Genomic DNA, 18,066 nt, shown 5'->3' on the forward strand with positions numbered 1-18,066 from the left:
TGGTATGTGTGCGCTTTCTCTGTCCCACCATACCACCAAGTTGGGATTTTTTCTTACGCTGTATGTCAGGACACAAACCCTCTCCAACACAGAACAGGAGCTCCTGAAATGTTCAGACCCATAATCAAAGTGAGCAGGGATGTGGACTCTATTGTACCAGTGTATGAGACATTTTTGAATGTCATGTGATAATGAAGGAACAGAAAGAGAACAATTCCAGAATGTCTCCTTGCTGTTTCACACATTAGTTTTACTAAAATAAGAGAGTTTGTTATTTTTTTTCACACTTACATAAATCACTTGAAAGAAAATATTTTCCTTTGAAAGGAGAAGATCGATTGTATACCATCTCTTTTTTTCCCTATCATCAATTTTTCATTTCACGATAAAAATCTAATTTTGTAATAGTGGCACTCAAAAAAAGAAAAAGAAAATAAAATAGCTGAATTCAAAGCTTTAGATTTACTGGCTGCCATCCAGCCTCACTGTCTGGCTGACCGAGCATAGGCCGAGTGAAGAGTCACCCATCCAACGATTATCCTAATATTGACAACCTTCATCCCGTGAAACTGAGGTGTAAAGGTCTTACATAAAATCAATACTTTTTGAAGCTTTCTGGTTTTGTTTGTTTGTTTTTACAGTTTTCTCTGTGTCATCTGTTTCATTCTCACATTCTTCTTTTCAATAACTTGATGTCCAGGTATTCTGTTTCCACACCGCAGATCAGCCACTCTGTTTGAGTAAAGCACTGTCACCCAGAGACACTGAGAACTACATAGTGGTGGCAGGGATCGAGAGCCAGCTGCCCTTCTGAAAATATAAAGTCATTTCATGTGAGCTGAAGGAAGATCCTGCTCTTCCCATCCCCAATAATAAAACACAGAAGTGTGATGTGTGGGTCTGAATTCTGCGTTTTGTACACCACGGAGGATTCCAAAAAGGGCTGCTGACCTGATCACAGGGCTGGAAACAAATCTCCTGAAAAAAAAAATCTCAAGGGAGGAGAGGTTAAAATCAATATCACATTGATTTTTTTTGACAAAACCAAAACCAATGCCATTTACTACTGTAGTGCATTACTTAATAGACTAGAAATACTGAACGAATTAAGTAAAAAATTATTCTAAAGGAAAAAGGAAAAAAACAACAACACAATTATTTCCTTTCTGAAAAGGTCAAGATTACAGATTACTCCACTAAAATTCTGGGAAAATAAGACTGGGAGGAACAATGTATGCCTTCAACTACAGAAAACAGATAGCAGAATTTGAGTGAAGGGATACAAAGTATTGACTCCATTCTGGCACCCTGTAGGATGATACCTCCCTGCCTAGTGCCATCGCAAGAGCCCTACTGCCTAGGACCAAACACTCCAGATACCACAATGTGCCACAGTAGAAGAGACTGTGGGTGCTTTAGGTGGCTAGCAATGGTAAGGAAGCACTGAGAATAAATATGCTTTTATGCCTTTGTGATACTAGTAAGAGGACTTCCCACGCAAGCTCCCACCTCTCTGCATTTCCTGGACAAAAAAAAAAAAAATAAAAAATCAACAAATCTAGAACTAGTCACAGTCACTGCATATTGGTATATCCAGATAGTTGGTCTGCTTTTTCTAGATATCTGGATTGTTTCCTAGTTTCAACTCCAATCAAGTGGCCAGATGGCAAGAAAGCCTAGAGAAATGGCTGGCTTCTCCTTTTCCTGCCAGGACAAAAATTTCTTGGTGGAAAAAAGTGCTACCTTCTTTGAAACCTGGGTCTAGGGTACTCGCAACCAAGTCCTCACTTGTAGAGAACGACATAAAAGTCACCAAAAAAATCAAATTTATTTGCCAATTGTACCCACAGGGAATTATTTTCTGAATTCATCCTTACATGTTTTATTGACAGCAATAGTTATGACCCTTATAATGATCTTATAATTCCCTCCCTTGCCCTAAGACATAGTATATGGTGAAGGAAACTAATGAAGCAAAAGACAGTCGATATCAGCTTTCAAATGTGCTGTTTATAAAATCCTTTTAAAGGGAAAAATAAAACAGCCATTTTTATAAATTAAAAACCCTGATGCGCAGCTTGCTGGATGGCAGGTTGAATCAAGATGGTTGACGTGTCACACTGTAACTACTTCCCCAGTGAATGATGGCATAAATTTCATATTTGCCCTTCTTACTGGCATTGATGCATTCAGGCAAAACGATATATCAATCAGTCTTTAGGACCTAAGTGCCTGTTATGAGTCAATCCTCTGAGGCTCTCGGCTTTCCACATCTCGTAAGAATCTTAGCAGTGATTTGTAGTCATTTGAGTCTTTTATAATGCTTCACATCTCTCAAATTGTTTAGAGCCTAAAACCAGAGTCCTTGCCCTGTTTCATTTCAGCCACGTTATTGGCACAGGACAAGTATGTATTGCTGTATGTTCTCCTTACCACCACGCTAAAGCCAGCCTCACACAATGAAATATGGCTAGTACCCAGTGTCATTCCACACATTTAATGGGTTTATGGCCTGATTTCTCCTTAGATCATTATCAGGGCCTCTTAGATCTTCCCATTGAACTGCTCCTAGACAGGAGGACTCGTATCATACCAAAACGTTCATGAAACAGAAAGAAAGGTGAGCCAGATAATTTGAGTGTATATAATCAATAATCTATAGTATATTATGTAATAGATATATGTCAAAATGACTTGTACAGTGTTGCTGGATAATATATGCCAGGCAAGTGCTGACCTCACAACTCAGATGTTACTGCTAGCAAAATGATACAGAAGACATCAGGTAAATTATACGCTCCTCCCAAGATATAGACCACTTGAAGGAAATAGGCATTTGAGTGTTTGGAAGTAGTGACAGTCAAAAAGGAATGCATGACTCCCAAAAGGTTGGGTTTTTGTATTTCTTGATGCCTGAAAAAGACTCGTTACATGTACCTTCCCTTGCTTTCATCAGGTTGTTGGAACTATAATATTTGAAGTGGGTACTCCTCTGAAAACTAACTCACTGCACCCCGAAATTCACAACCCAAATCTGAAATCATTTTAAAAGATCAGACATATCGAATGGGTTGTAGGTTACATCCACTGAATGTGCATTTCAGCAACTGAGAATTTTTCTCCTGCTAAAGTGTTTAGGGGGGTTGACCAAAATGCTCCCATTCTTTCTTTTAACTACTGAACAGGTTGTAAGGTTGCTTGGTTTTGAGGTGCTGCTCCTCCCCTCCCAGAAAGGAAAAGAAAAAAAAAGAAAAAAGAAAAAAAAAAGAAAAGAAAAAAAAAAAAAGATTTCATGGGAAGAACTCATTAAAAGAAGGCACTCTGATTGCCATAAAAGTGCCTGTGATTTATAAAGGAAAATCTGATTTTCAATCATGATTAGATGGTCTTACAAAGGAATAAACTATCAGTCCCAAATGAGACCATTCAAAACCCCATTATAGCTAATTAAAATCCTTTTTCCTAGGCTTAGTAGAAGTTCTGAGTGTGAATAACTTTGCTTAAGCAGTTTCACAAATCTGGCTGCACTAAATTACAGATGAGACCTCCCAGGAGCAGAACAAACCCCATCAAGACCCTCATAAACAAAATGCCAGCATCTGGAGCCAGAGAGAGAAGCACAGGCAGGATAGAGAGAAGAATTACAGGCCTGGGATTAGCCTATACATCAACAGCATCTAAGGAGAGAGAAAAGCTCTTTATTTATTGCTTACCAGCCTCCAGGGCATGAGTGTCACTCAGCATTAGCATTCACCTTTATAACTGTGCTGTGATTTACAACTCCACCCCCGTGCAGAGGGAGCAACCAGTTACATGCCTATGAGAACATGCATGCATCGAGTATATCCCAGCTGCTTTCTCTTCCCTCTCCTATGTACATACTGATTTTCTTGGTCTGAGCCTGAAATAAAGGTATGAGAGATGGAATCTGATCTGCATTACTATATGAGTGCCAACAGAGTATCACATTACATATGAATTTATGTTCATACAGGTTACGCTGCTGTAGAAAGGTTTGGAGATGTTTGGCACAAAGGTGTTACTCCTCATTAGTCAAAGCTACACAGTTGCTTTAACAAAGCCCAGGCCTAACACACCAGCAGTCCACATCACTGGTGATGGATGGATGTAAACCTGGTGTGCCAGAGGAATTTACCTTCTACTGAGATGGTCTAAAGCAAAAGTGCCTAATGCTGAAGTGTAGTTTTAGCCACCCAGCCGCTAAACACAGTGTCCAGACTTTTGCTGTCTGAATTCAAAAAAACATCTTTGTGCTTATGCTTTTTTGTGAGATCAGCTGTCTCACCCACCTCTGAAAACCAGTCTCAGAGCTTTGAGAGATGCAATTCAAATGGTAGCTTTCTTTTTCTAGCTGTCAAATCAGCAGTAAGAATGGAACTGTTTGTGTTTATTCACTTTCTCCAGCTTCATATTTATTTTGCTTAGGGCAGGAGAGGACTAAAGATTTAGCTCGTACCATCAGACAAGAAAGGAGCCCCAGTCAAGGCCATTACAATCAGCCAAATTGAGGTTGAGTCTCCACATGTCCTGATTAATACTATAAAGAAGGCATTTTCTTTTGGTTTCCAGTAATATCAAGCTAATGATTAAAGGATGCATCTTTAAACAGGTACTCATTAGATTTGAAACCTTTGATCCAATCCATTTTCCCTCCCACTTGTCCCTAAATAGAAATGCTCCTAAGCACTTCAGAAACTCCTGAGCACAGTGACCCATGCATTACATGGTCACCACTAACATTAAGTCTTACAGCAGGGCAAAATTTATCCCTCCCTAAGGAGGAATGAAAGGCAACTATTTTTTTCCCTTTAAAGGTGATTCAGAGGACAGACTGTAGCAAAGGTTTTGTGCAAGGAGAGGCTGGAGAGAATTACTGCTAAGATTTTATTAGCGTGCATAAACACTGTGACGTTTTTGATGCCTCAGGCTATAGAAGCACAATCATTACAATGAAGACCATATTTCTTTCCATCTTTCCATTGGTCTTATAAACACATTGAGCAATCTATCTTGCTCACATGCTCTACATAGCCATGTATATGTATATATTTATTTATTTGCTTCTCACAGATAGCGTTTAACCTTTTGAGCGCTGCAGGTAGCTCAAGGTGTCAGGCATGCACTCTGTAGCATCTGCCTTCCAGCATAACCCTAGTGGAGTGCACAAGTGATGTTACAAAATATGATGGGTGCAGGCCAAAAGAAAACACCAGCTAAAGAGGCAGGAATATTCTGTATGTGTGTGTTCACTGTGGCTAAATGTGTCTGGCATGAACAGGTAGCAGACATTTGTTCATAGCACCAAATTTTTGAAAGCTGCTGCATGAGCCTGCTACGCCACTGCTGCCAGCAGTAGCCTATTCCACACAAATATCCCAAAAAGAATGTCTGGAGTCGTGTGGCAGAAGAGTAACAGGGTATGGGTTACCCACACTTCTCAGAGGTAGCAAATGGAACATATGCGTTAGTTCACAGACTTAGCAATGCTGTTGCTTTTGTCACCCAAACACCATTTAATGAAGGATGTACCACTAATTCTTCACTTAGAAATGGCTGGAAACTCATAAATCTAAGTGTTTAGCAGCACACAGCAAAAACACCACTCTGAGCTGGTGGATGATCAAAACACTTAATAAATAAGGAAATAGTTCTCATTGAAAAAATAAGTATTAATATATGCCTTTTTTTTAGTTCCTGAGCAGGAAACAATTTTCTGAAAATTTCATTCAATTTTTAAAATGGCAAGTGTCTCTGCACACAATCCTTACCAAGCAAACTGCAAAACTGAATCAGTTGATTCAGTCATGTGATGCAGTTTCTCTGTAATTAAATGATTTATATAACTATGAAGCCCTCTGTGAATTTTACAATTGAATATATCGTTGATGATTGTCTGCAATGAGGCTTGAAGCTTAGGATTAAAAACTTATTAGTATTTTCATTAGGAAAGTTCAAGAGCTCAGATACTGAGGTAGACCATATCCCAGAGTCCCTAGCAGATTTGTACTGATTTTTTTTCTGCAATTTTTCAGAATTTTCTCATTGCTATGAATTATTTAAATGAAACCCTTCCACAGACACAGACACAAGATTTCAAGGCCAGAAGGGGCCATTGCAATCATTCAACCTGATCTACTTTGTAATGCAGATCGCGGTCACACTTTTATCTTCTCACTGGTTTTCTGGTCATGCCATTGGCATGTCCTAAACTCCTGTCCTCTGTAATAGCTTTCCTGTCCTAATGCTCAACACATCCCAATATCTACAGCAATGCCCTGATTTTCATGCCTTTACTATGTCATCTAAAATGAGTTTTTTTCTGCCTACATGATACCTTCCCCTTTTGTATTTTTTTTGCATTATTCAACATGAAACCCTGCTCACCCCTTATTTTCACAGCCCTGCTTTGCACCCTTATTTTCCCAGTCTGACAAGTGCATCTGTCAGTGACGGAATATGCAGTTGCAGTGATCTAGGAGGAAATGTCCAGTTTTAACCATTAATAATATTTAATAAGTAATTAATAATCAATAATTGCATAAAATTCCAGTGAGGCATTTTCCCCAGGTGCAGCTGGTGCTGTTTACTGTCAGAAAATACCACAAATACTACTGGTAAAGGATGATCCATGGATAACTAATTATCATGTCTTTTTCTCTCCCTCAAATACACATCAGAAAAAAAAAAAAAGAAAAATAAAAAAAAAAAAAGATTTTAAATCTTCATCCTTACAAATGAATCTGCCTTTTTAATCAGTTTAATGTGTGCGTGGTTGTATGACAGGTACTTTAAGCTATTTTCCAGCTTACTTAGGGTACCAAAAGCTCAGGTTGAGACTGAGCCCATGCCGGGGCTGACATGGGGAGTGAACTGCTCATTCATCATGGTGCACAGATGCAGTCATGCTCTAATGACTTTCTGTCTAACAGTCACCTTTCTTCACAATGAAACTGAAGATGCCAATATCTATTTGAATGTAGCAATCCCAAAAAGTATCCTCTTGCTCCTGGAGCAATGTGAACAAAACCAGACTCATTAAATTTAGATAAGGAGTTTAACAAAGGGTTTTATCCCAGTATAATTCCCAAGAAACTTGATTCCAGCCAACTTTTGCTCTTTTGCTATTCTTTTGCCACTGCTGCATGCATGGCCAACTGTATCTTGGGTCCCAGAGTGGTTCTGAGAAAGTAATAAAGAGAGGCAATAACTTGCATGTGTTTGCTGCACTCCGACCCAACTTGCTGGCTTTAGGAGCAAGGGACAGACAGCATCCCTGCCCTTAGAAATTTGTCAAGTTGCATGAACTTTCCAATTCAGCAAACCTGTCAAAACTTGAACTTTCCAGTGTTGTGAGCAAAATACACCAGCTGAACACGTTGAGCGTTATACATCTGCCATCCTTCCAACTTTCAGGACAGTGTCCTCAGTACCACAGCTGCTGCATCTCAAATGAATACCCAAACATCATTTCAAGTAAGGAAGTATTCCTAATTCCTAATTCTCTTATAACCTTCTCAGTGATCCTATTCATGTTTCATTTTTAATATCAAGAGGAATACTTCTAACAAGCAAGACTGGCATCCACCTACATGACAGTAACACCACATCACCATTTCTCATGTGAAATGTGCAGGTTAAAGCCCCTGGACTAACACAGGGGATTCAGCCCTGGGTTTTCACATCCTAGATATTTACTACCACTATTAATGTCTTTGCCTTTGAGGAGCAGTCAGATATTTTTCTCTCCCTCAACCATAGCTAAGTAACTTTAAAAAAAAAAAAAAATTGGGTGGACATCAGAGTAAGGACTGAAATGCAAAAAAAACGGCAGAGACAAGCCCACATGCCCCACCTGTCTTTTCAGAATCTGTCATGTTTCTTGTAAATATCTCTCACATTTGTTTACTCTTAGCAATGCTGATGCCAAGGAAATACAGACACTTTGGTTTCATGGTCAGAGGCAGGTTTCGTAACCTGGGAAAAAGAGGTTTCTTTTAACACAGACCCTGTGAGGGAAGCCTGTTTTCAATGGTGTGCCTTTTAAATTATGCTGCATATATACTTCTGAACCTTAGAAAAACTTGGTCTACCAAATCCCATATTTCAGTAAATGCAATCAGCATCAAAACTTCTAATTTACTTGACCCCTAAAAATGCCAGAAGGGGAAAAAAAAAAAAAAAAAACAGACTGAAGTTACCACAATTACCTGCTCAATCTTCAGAGAAAGCACTAAAGAATTCACATAAATTATGTCCTTTATGCTCCCAAAAGGAAATTAATCCTTCTCCCCTAAAACCCCTTTCAAAACAATGATGTTTCATTGGAATGGCTTGAGCCAACAGATTTCAATATCAGGAAGACTTATTGAATTTTCATTTCATCATTCAGGTCATTGAGAGATAATTACAGTATAAATAAGTCCAGAGATGAGTTTGGAACTGACAAGTGATTATAGAAATGCCACAGCACTCTTTCTACTTTAATTGTTCCTCTAATAAGAAAGAAAGAGAGAAAGAGAGAAAGAGAGAAAGAGAGAGAGAGAGAGAGAGAGAGAGAGAAAGAGAGAAAGAGAGAGAGAGAGAGAGAGAGAAAGAAAGAAAGAAAGAAAGAAAGAAAGAAAGAAAGAAAGAAAGAAAGAAAGAAAGAGAAAGAAAGGAAGGAAGGAAGGAAGGAAGGAAGGAAGGAAGGAAGGAAGGAAGGAAGGAAGGAAGGAAGGAAGAAAAAGAAGGAAGGAAGGAAGGAAGGAAGGAAGGAAGGAAGGAAGGAAGGAAGGAAGGAAGGAAGGAAGGAAGAAAAAGAAGGAAGGAAGGAAGGAAGGAAGGAAGGAAGGAAGGAAGGAAGGAAGGAAGGAAGGAAGGAAGGAAGGAAGGAAGGAAGGAAGGAAGGAAGGAAGGAAGGAAGAAAAAGAAAGAAAGAGAGAGAAAGAGAGAAAGAGAGAGAAAGAGAGAAAGAGAAAGACAGAAAGAGAGAGAAAGAAAGAAAGAAAGAAAGAAAGAAAGAAAGAAAGAAAAAAGAAAGAAAGAAAAAAAGAAAGAAAGAAAAAAAGAAAGAGAAAGAAAGAAAGAAAGAAAGAAAGAAAGAAAGAAAGAAAGAAAGAAAGAAAGAAAGAAAGAAAGAAAGAAAATATCACATTATTGGTGGTTATTATTTCTGTAGTAACATGTATCTCAAGGCTCCAGCTGGGAACAGAAGCCCATTCTGTTAAAAAAAATGGCAAGAGATAGCTCTGCTTTGAAAAGTGTGATGGGAAATCTAGTCTAGTAGGATATTTTATCCACAAAGCAGAATAATAACATAAGATCCCAGTGCAGAACAACAGCTGTAGCTGCACTCCAAGTGGAAATCATTCACCTTCATTCCTATGCCATCTTCTTTATCCATTATTTTACCCTCAGTATAAACTATTACTCCAACATTTCTTACTGTGCTTAAAACATAAGTTTTTAGAACTTATATATCCTTTAAAGAAAACTGCAAAGTTTAAGAGTTTATTTCAACAAGAAAAACAAATCAGTCTACAAAGTATCTTCAAAAGTTGATGAAGCCATTCTCTCCCCAGAGAGAAATTAAGCATGAGTTGGTGCCATCAAGAGAGCTTCACTGATTTTTATCCCCTGGAAATGCAAGCCTTTCCATAAATCCCTCTCAGTAAATCTTTTCTGGTGTGTAATTAAGGCAACACATTCCTGGTTTACTGTCATTGACAGACTTGTTTTACATTTTGTTCATTGTTGGGAGAAATTGCCATTTATCCCACATTTAAGATAATATGTACCCCTAATTGCAATACTTTTTTCCCCATTTTCCTCCACACACAAAAACATCTCTGTTTTTCCACTTACCAAGGGCCTGAAATATCCTGGTCTCAATACTATGTTCTGAGCTCAGGAAAATATAATTAGGAGACTGTTAGGAAATTCTGAAGCAAGGACCGTGGTCAGTGATTTGGGCATTTCCATCATTACTGTGCTCTGAATACTCAAAAGATCCTCAAAGGCACAGAAGTTAAACAGTTTCCTCAGAAGACCTAGGTGTGCATTGCCAGGATGTATTCTTGGATTTCAGAGGTTTATGTGTGTCTAATGTCCATTTACTGATAAAAAGCATAAAGGATGTTGCAGAGGTTAAGGATCTGTTCCATGACCATACAGTCTTAGAAAAAGACAACACAATCTGCATCTTCCACGTAACAGCTTCAACTCCACCCCAAATTCAAGAGTAAGGCTTGTCTCATTCTCTAGTTCATTGCAGAGCACTGATCACCTCAAGGCACAACTGTATTAGTAAATAAAATTTGGGGCATTCTCGGGCACTGACAGCACCTGGCATGGCACAACCCATGTGCGCACTGTGGAACTCTCCTATCCTTCAAAACGAAGTAACCACATTCAGACTCTTTACTAGGAATGAGCCTTGGTTTATTCTAGATCTCAGACTGTGTCCAGGAATTTTTGGTGAAAGGTGTGGTTGCCCAGACTAAAATCAAGAACAAGGTCTAATCTAACAATTAATTAGCAGCTGAGTGTCACTGTCTGTGAATTGGGAATGTACAGATTCAGCTTGACTGCCCACACTGAGTCCATGTTAATTCACTCCTTGCATCCCATTCAAAGAAGAAACCCAGCAACAGTAGACAGGATAATTAGGGCTGGTGTCAACTGCAGACATTAATTACAGACATAGATCTTATCAAGTACGGCCATTCACCTCAATCACTCCTCCATCAGGCTTTGTGGGCTCACACGCTCTCCTCACATGCCCAGGGGACACAACATAGACAGTCTAGGGATCCTTGTAGAAAAACCCTTCACCTTTGGCTGCAAGAACATAAAACAACAGTAATGGGATCTCATAGCAGTAGGGTTGCTGCAAAAGGCCAAAAGAAGAGTCAGGCCAGGTCCTAGACAATGGAAATATAAGCCAGCCTTAATCAGTTGGCCCAGGAACCATCATATTGTCTCTGGTGCAGCCCACAAAGACTTTCAAGACATCCTCTTGGATGGCATGGTCAATGTGGCAAGATGGATTTGCAGCTGCAGACATTTTTCTGAAACTGGGCATCTAAGGTCATAGTTCCTCACATAGTAGGGTGGCAGGGTGATTAACAGTGCTGTCAGTGCCTCTTCACCCATGGTTTATAAAGCAGCAGGTGAATACGTCAATAATTTTTGAATGGTATCCAAGCCCAAACCAGCTTGAGCATGTCTGCACTGTAGTGGTGGCTGTGAAGTGACACACTGTCAGCGTGTATCGGTTAGGTCACTCGGTAGTAACAATGACAGAATAATAAAATAATATTTTAAAGGGACCAAGAATCAATCTTACATGAGCTATTACAGTATATGAAGGAGCATCCCATTTTTCACTGGACTTTCTTATCTTGAGTGAAGGGTTATAAATTCATTAACTGCTCAGCAGGTGACAAACTACCTTCTGTGTCACCGCATAGGTAATTATAAGGAGCAGATAGGAAACTGTTTATTTCTTTTTATCTCTTGTGTTATGTCTGAATTCCATTAAGATGCAACTGTCTGTCCTGAAAATAACAAATAATGTCATTAGAGAGACACTGAGATTCAACCCTTTTCCCTCAGAGACAAAGCAAACCACAGCAAAAGTGGTTTTGTCTGCATTCCCAGGTGATTAATATGCATTGGAAGAGGTGCTAGACATGATTGCTTATGAGGCATGCCAATTAGGCCTGCAGGAATGGAAAGAATAAAAAATAAAAATAAAAAAAAATAGTGTCTGAAATGAAGCACAGTGTACACAATCACCATTTTTATGGTCTTGGCACCCTGGTGTCCATGTCATGGCCCAAGGGAATGGAAGGCAAGGCAAGGTAAGGCAAGGCTGAAAGGCATAGGGAAATATTTCTTGTTCTACTACTATGATACAAGTTTACTTGCATAACTCTGACAGGTATTTTTTTCAGTTTTATTTAAATCATTTAGTAAGTCATATAAAGTAAACTGGAAAGAGGAATGTTATACTCAGTCAGGTTAAGAGTACGTAAGTGAGTATCCAGCTGGGAACTAATATGAATGGGATTATTCTGCTTACCAATCACTCCCTACATCAAACCAATATAGCTATATAGGCAGTTTTTTGGCTCACTTCAGCCCACTTACCCAACATTCCAGATTTAAGTCAAAATGCATCCCTTCGTAGAATTCTGTCCAGTTCCCAACAAAATCTTACCTTTGCCAGCAGCTAGAGATAGTACTGGGTCCACCAATGCATGGATGCACGTTTTGTTCTGCCACCTCTGATGAAACAAGCTTAGGATAGTAAGACCTGATGGTGAGAAAGGCATCATAGGATGGCAGTTTTAAAGCAGCTGAAGGAGGTGCCTCCAAATTCATCCATCAGGGCTCTAAGTGATCTCTAAATTGGAGACTCAACTAATGTCAACTGGAGACTGAAGAGTCAAAATCAGAACCCAAAAGACTTAGCTGAAGCACTGTAATCTTGGCCTGAGACAGTCCCTGGCATGTAGGGTCATTGTTCTCCTACCCTTAAAAATATTCTCTTGTAACCAGTTAAAAGAACAAATATGTTTGATAAAGCACATTTTAAAGCATGTGTTTTGATAGCAGTAAAACTGTTTGGAACAAATGAGCTTGATGTGGGCAGAGCCATGGATGAGGATAAAAAGTGCCCATGGGCCTGATCTTACTCAGACAGAAGTTAATAATAAAATTCCCTGTGACATGAAAGATACAGGAGTGAACCTTTCCTTAATACTGAGGTGTTCTGAGATTGCCCAACTACATCAATCGCAGTTCTACCTTTATAATTAAAAAAAAAAAAAAAAAAAGAATTCTTCTTTCAATGGAATAAAAATAAATTCAAAAATATTCCTAATCCTGTAGGGATGTTCTTCTGTTGCAAGACAATCTCATGTTTATGGCCTTTTGCAGATTGAATAATTATTGTTGCAGCCAATTGGAAATGGATATCCAAAGCCCAGAATAATTTTTGGTAATTTGTGCTGGGCTTTTTAAAATCTATCCCCACAAAACAGCACAGGAGGTTGAGTTTTCAAAAAAGAAAAGGTCACAACCAGATGGTCTAGGGAAAATGTGTTTTAATTTACAAGTTCCACTCAGTTCTCCTCAATCCTTCTCTTCGTGTCTTAATTTGACAGGTAGTATAGTGTTTCTAACAGTGAATTCACCTAGAGTGCACACGGTATAACTGAAAGCTTGATACTTGTTTTTAAAAAGAAAAAGAAAAAAAGTGTTATTACCCATACCTGTTAAAAATAATGAGAGAAATGTGCAAAGTATGATAGAACTGATGCTAGAGATGACAACAGCTTCGACTACCTACTTTAAAATCTAAATAATGGAGAGAAAGGGAATAGCAGATGCCCCATATCCATCCCTTTATATAGAAGGAAATACAGCCATATGATGCAGTTTTAATTGGATTTTCTCAAACTGTGCATTCCAGTCAATAATTTTGGTGGGTGGAGAAGAAATCGTCGTCTTAATACTTTCATCAGTGTTAATCACAGCTCATCTGCTTCTGCAGAAGCCAAAGATAAAAGAACTGAAAAGAAGATAGAAGTGCCTTCATCTTACGGGTTCAGGGAACCCATATGCCGGGGTTCTCCTTGTCCGACTGAACCTTTTTCTAAGCACTCTAGCAACAGCAGGAAATGAGACAGCACTAAAAATAGATAACTATGATAAAGAGGGAATATCCAAAGGCATTTCACCAGTGCTAGCACTTTTCAGAAGGGTGGTGTTTTATGTTCAACATGACGATGGAATGGAGAGACCTGTCACTGAGAAACTGATTGAAAGCACTGAATTGATGAAATTCTCAGACATATCTTAGATTACAAGCATCTAACATGCTTTCCCTGAATAAAGCATACTACTTTAATTCATTGCTTCTGGAGAAATCACATGTTCCAAGCTTTTAAGGGTTACCCAAATAAACTTTTTAATACTTGAAATAGGGTCCATGAGTGCAGGGTGCTAAGGCTCAGCACCTTCTCTCTTTTTTGTCCCTCTGCTGTCAGTTTTTGAGGCCGCAATGTTGTAACAACTGCACCAGTACATTTCCTTGCTAATTGGTTTGCTTAATAGAGGAGCAATTTGAATACACAGCAAAGGATTGGTTGACAGAAGAAATATGCTTCCTAAATGTCACTTAGATACTAAGACAAAACTGAAGAAAACTGAGATAGCTATGCTGTTATCTACTATTCTTCATAGAAATCAACATATTTAATTACTGGCAAGAGTGATACCTTATTAAATGATCTGCTACTATGTTTTGGAAAGTACAGAATGATTTAGAAATGTAGGCTCTCTCACTTCAGGAGCAAAAAAAAACATGTGCAGACTTGTGCTGTGCTTCATTATCATCTTCATTCTGCCATTTCTGACTAGGTTCCCCCTATAGAAGGTTTGCCTGAACAACCCGTCCCATCTGAAAGAGCGTCCCTACACCCAGGTTCAGTTACTGTCTAACCTGCTTTGTTCTTTCTACTGCAACTATTTCCCCAGAACAAAGGGGCCCGGTTCTACACTTCCTTTGAGAAACACGGCCCAGACTAATGGTATGCCTATAAGTTAGATCACACCCCCAAATGTGAAGTGGAATTTAGGAAACAAAATTTAACTAGTGGGACATGAATATTTTGTTTGGGGAGTTATTTCTGTTGGTAATCACAAAATGGGTTAAATGAAGATTCATTTGCATGGACAAACTGTTTAACAACAAGATATAACTTAAACTGAATATAATAGCTGTTATGTGGCAATTCTAGCAAATGGTCCTGCACTATGTTGGGTGCTCAGACTCACCCTAGTTAGCAGTAGCATCTCACCTGCCTAAGCAATGAGATGAACTTCCATTATTCTCCCTCTGATCTAAAGTGGAGAAATCAGCTAAATATCTAAATCACCTTCTGAAGGAACCTCGTTTTCTCTACCAATTTTCAGAAGAGCATAGGGTGATCGTGCATCCCCTGAAGAACTCTCAATTAAGTGACTGTCTCCTCCTCCATATTTCTATTAGTCTACACACAACAGAGTTGAATATATAAACTCCATGTCAAGATTCAATCTTTTACTTGAACATGAAGTTTCTGTTACCTGAAAAACACCTGAAACTTGTTCATATTTACAGTAAGAAACTCATCCTCAGGCCCTTCCTGCAATTACCTAATTAACTAATTTCTCTCAATGCATTCTAATAAGTAGCTGCTGTAGAAAGGGAACGGCTTGATTGTATGCTTGAGAAACAGTATTTGAAAGTAGGAGACAAAAGAAAGTGGGCTGATGGCAGGTGAACTCCTTTCTGAAACAAGGAAAAAGTCATCTTTTGTCTTGGAAGGCCATGTCTCTCCTTTGGGATTTTCAATATGCTGTTATTTCTATTTTACGTCTCTTTAATGAAATCTTCCACATGGCAATTTAGTGTCTAAATGTCTTTTCTGCTTCCTGCAGTCTCAGTGTGGTACAGATGAAAGAGGCCATAATTCTCCATTGTGCATTCATCACTAAAGATAGCTCACGGTCCTCTTTCTCTTTGCGTTACTTTGAAGTTCTCAGTTTCCTAAACCATTTTGTGTGTGTGTGTTTTATTTCATTTTGGCAGTATTTAGAGTGCAGGCTTTGATCTTCTACCTTCCCATTATAGGTCTTCATATCCTCTGGTGTATCTGTTACCCAGGTTCAAGAGGACAGACCAGGTGACCTCTTGATTCTTTCCTGTCCTGCCAATTTGGGGCTCTGCAGGTGTGATATTCATAATTAGAAACTGTCAAAGTAACCCACACCAAAAAGCAGGTGTTGGCCCCTTTAGTAAAAGGAATCGAGCTCACTAAAAGCCACATCAAAATACATAAGGCAGAAGCTAGCTGTAGAGTATAATACATCTTCTGCTCTTCTAACTCTGTGTGAGAACAAATGGTGGGGTGAATGAAATTGTCCTTGTGAGCTATGGAGAGTTTCCTGGGATTTATGAGTCTCTCTCCATCTTTAAAAGGACTTTACTTCATGTTAAATGCGTATATCTGCCTTTCTAGAGCCAAAAGGGAGGGCAGAAATGAGCAGCACTACATGCATCTTTAATGTGTATTGGCTTTGTTTCTTTAATGTATTTATGGTTGCTGCACTTGCAGCATTTTTAGTACAGTTTCTTAGGTAATTATGTTTAAAGGCTCTTCCATCTTTCAGTGCCTATGCTATCTCACACCCTCTTTTTGCCCCATCAGCTCTGCAGTAGCTGTCAAACCCTAAGGCCAACTTAAACCACATTTGACAAATATGTAAATGGTTCAAAGTTGCAATGATCCTGTAAGTTTTGTGGAATTTTACAGCTGGCAAAAAGGATATATTAATTAGTAAAACACACACTTTGGGGACCTCATTCATCAGACCTGTTTTATACATTCACTGAGATATTAAACATCTGTGAGATAGGTCTGACCCTTGAGAACTTATTTCTTGCCAGCTAGTACAAAAAGAGTCTAGACAATTAGATCATACATAAACACCTTCATAGAAGACATCTACAGTTAAGTGGCTGAACCCTGCCTCTTGGGACTGAGCTATTTCCAGGGTAAAAGCCAGTAAAAAAAGGTAGCACAGAGGACCTGGGTCTCACAAGACTTTTGCTTGCTCTTTCTTCTTCTCACCAGCCTACCGGACTTTGCTGCTGCCAGTTCCAGGAGCTACTGGTACTTTGTGCTGACACAAATCGTCCTCTGTATCTACTGACTAAATTGACTAGATTTCCATTAACTGTGATGGGAGCTGAGGTAGCTATATTTACATGAAAATCTCAGACCTAATCATGCCCTTATGCCTCAACTCATTTACCTAAAAAGAGGCTTTTTAGTGATATTTCAAATGTCCTACTTAATTTATCTGAGATACCTGTAGTTTCTGTGCCAGTCAGATATGATAAAGAGTCTGCAAAGAACTGAGCTCTGCTCAAACAGCTGCTAGAAAAAAAAAAAAAAAAAAAAAAGAAGAAAAATAAATTACAAATACTTTCAATTGGAAAATTAAAATATAAGGAAATATTAAAAGTAATTAAAGGCCTATATTTAGGCACATGACTGAGGAGCTGCAAAAAAACTACTCATGAATGCACACCTTCACATCCTGCTCCTCTTAGATCCAGTTTCTTCCATGACACTTGCCATCTCACACCAAAATCGTCTTGTGGTGAGTTGTTCTCCCTTATTTTTGCTTTATTTTTTCTGCTCAGCAGATTTCCTTGAGGAGGACAAAAGTGCTACATGCCTTTGTTTGCTTGACCTATTGCAAAGTCTGACGCTGGTTTGTGATGGAGCCTCAAAAGGAAATTACATGTTCCCTCATCATACCAGTATAATTAAAAATGAAAAGTTCAAATCATTCATTCAGTGATCCCTCCAAACATCTAATTCACGTTTATATGTCCAATCAGGAAATTTAAAATACTCCATTTGGCTAAGTAGACCAGTCATGCAGTAGTGATGAGTGTCCAGGAGCAGATGCATATGAAATCTGTTAACATAAAACATTCATAAAATTTTTCTGGATATATATAAAAAACAAAAATTAAAAAATCAAAGTGTCTCTGTGATCAGAAGTAAACCACAAAATTAATTAAATACACAGAACAAAACAAACTGTTTATTCTGTGTCAAATGACAGAATCAGGAAACTGCTTTTGAATTTGCACAACCATCTTTTGGAATGGCAGCACAGAGCAACAAACTCTTTGAAATCTTCTGAAAAAGTCATCCCAAGACTGGCATATGTCAAATCTCATTTCTTCTACAGAGCTAGGCTTTTCAAAACACTAGCTTGGCAGAATAACAGCCAAACCTAGTAGGGTAGGTGTCAAGAGGTTTCCCGTGAGACCAGTTAGTTAAAAAAAAAATAAAAAATAAAAAAAATAAAAAAGAAGAAGAAGTCTTCTGTGAAGACCGAGCAAGGGACTGGGACTGGATAATCAACACTATTGTGGGAGAACTCAGTTATCTGAGTCAACAGCTGATACAGTCCTCTAATGACTACCATAAC

This window comes from Anser anser (assembly GCF_964211835.1).
Source record: "Anser anser genome assembly, chromosome: 2".
In the NCBI taxonomy this organism is placed as follows: domain Eukaryota; kingdom Metazoa; phylum Chordata; class Aves; order Anseriformes; family Anatidae; genus Anser; species Anser anser.